Genomic DNA, 1,854 nt, shown 5'->3' on the forward strand with positions numbered 1-1,854 from the left:
TACAGGAGCACGCCACCATGCCTGGCTAATTTTTTTGTATTTTTAGTAGAGACAGGGTTTCACCGTGTTAGCCAGGAGGGTCTTGATCTCCTGACCTCATGATTCAACTGCCTTGGCCTCCCAAAGTGCTGGGATTACAGGCGTGAGCCACCATACCTGGCCAGAAGTGACTTTTTTTATTCTTTATTCTTAGCTGGTTTGAACTTGTGCATTACAATTTATCATTTTTAAATCAACAGCTTATTACAAATGAAATCTGATTCTGTCAAGACGATATTACAGAATAAAAATTTGTGTCTGACTATGAATGAATGCAGTTGTGAGGTAACTTAGGGGCAGTGATAAAAAGTAAACAAGTTTAACAAATCAAATTATAATGTGACAACCCTAACCATTTACATGAAATTATATATGGGGCTATAGTTACTACTTACCTTTAGTGCTTAACTTCTAAAGATCTTGTCTGTAAACCATAAAGCCTTCAATGTCTACTTCCCACATGTAGAAACTGACATCTTCAATGTACATCTAAAAGAGAAGCATAAGAAAATATAATGAGTTTGAGATTACAGATATTGCTTCACTTATTTTAAATATAAAAAAATTGAAATTATTCTTCATGACTTTCTATAATAAGCCTGGGCAAAGGGATGTGGGTATTATAGGACATATTTTATGTATACAAACAGCAATAACATTAGGATTTACCCTTTAGAAGAATCAGAATATTTTGTGGAACACATGTTATGATCCATGTCACAGAGTTGAGTACTTTCTATAATACTAATTTGATCTGGCTACCTAGTTTCTATGCAAAATTTTTATGTAATTTAAAATACATAAATTCTGATGTCCTATATGAACAGAGCCCCATTCTACAAAACAGTTTCCCTGCACAAAATTATTACAAAAATATTCTTAATTGCACTTGAGTTGCTTATAAAAGCCAAAATCATAGAAATCAATTAGTTCAGTATTCTGTCCTCATGCAAAATTCAAAATTCTATTCCTCTTATTACTTAAACCTCCCCAATCAGTACTTTACACCAACCTGCTAAACTTAGCATTAAAAAAAAGCCCTTTAAATAAAATTCCCTCTAATAGACAAATGCGATTATCCAGAGAGAGTATTTTTTGCCTAAAGAACTTGATTGTGAATTCCTTGACAATGCAGTTAGGGAAACAGGATTTAGATGCTACAGTGCCATACTTTTAGTATGTAGTTTTTGTTTTTGTTTTGTTTTAAGACAAGGTCTCCCTATGTTGCTCAGTCTGGTCTTAGGCTCCTGAGCTCAACAGATCCTCCTATCTTATCCTCCCAAGTAAGTGGTTTTGAGTACTGGAGATTCTCAAGCCAAAAATAAATGAGTTTTGGATTAGCAATATCATTGCTCCTTTTGGTCATTACAGCAGATGTCGGTTTTTCAGTTGCAGCTGTACATTCAAACACTTGAAACACTTTTAAAATATCAGCAGACACATGAAAAAATGATCATCATCACTGTCCACCAGAGAAATGCAAATCAAAACCACAGTGAGATACCATCTCACACCAGTTAGAATGGCGATCATTAAAAAGTCAGGAAACAGGTGCTGGAGAGGATGTAGAGAAATAGAAATACTTTTACACTGTTGATGGGACTGTAAACTAGTTCAACCACTGTGGAAGGCAGTATGGCGATTCCTCAAGGATCTAGAACTAGAAATACCATTTGACCCAGCCATCCCATTACTGGGCATATACCCAAAGGATTATAAATCATGCTGCTTGCTGGGCGCAGTGGCTCACGCCTGTAATCCCAGCACTTTGGGAGGCAGAGGCGGGCGGATCACGAGGTCAGGAGATCGAGACCA

At 36.4% G+C, this 1,854-nt stretch overlaps 1 protein-coding gene across 1 annotated transcript in view; it reads right to left on the reverse strand.

Moving 5' to 3' along the window:
• The window catches only part of MBD5 (methyl-CpG binding domain protein 5), a 520,295-nt gene that overhangs the window by 325,585 nt on the left and 192,856 nt on the right, over nucleotides 1-1,854 (reverse strand). Inside the window, exon 3 of the mRNA XM_011943076.1 lies at nucleotides 435-528. The gene's annotated coding sequence lies outside the window, so the exon portion shown is untranslated. The remainder of the gene's footprint in view (nucleotides 1-434; nucleotides 529-1,854) is intronic.

Source organism: Colobus angolensis, unplaced genomic scaffold, assembly GCF_000951035.1.
Source record: "Colobus angolensis palliatus isolate OR3802 unplaced genomic scaffold, Cang.pa_1.0 Scaffold215, whole genome shotgun sequence".
Taxonomy (NCBI): domain Eukaryota; kingdom Metazoa; phylum Chordata; class Mammalia; order Primates; family Cercopithecidae; genus Colobus; species Colobus angolensis.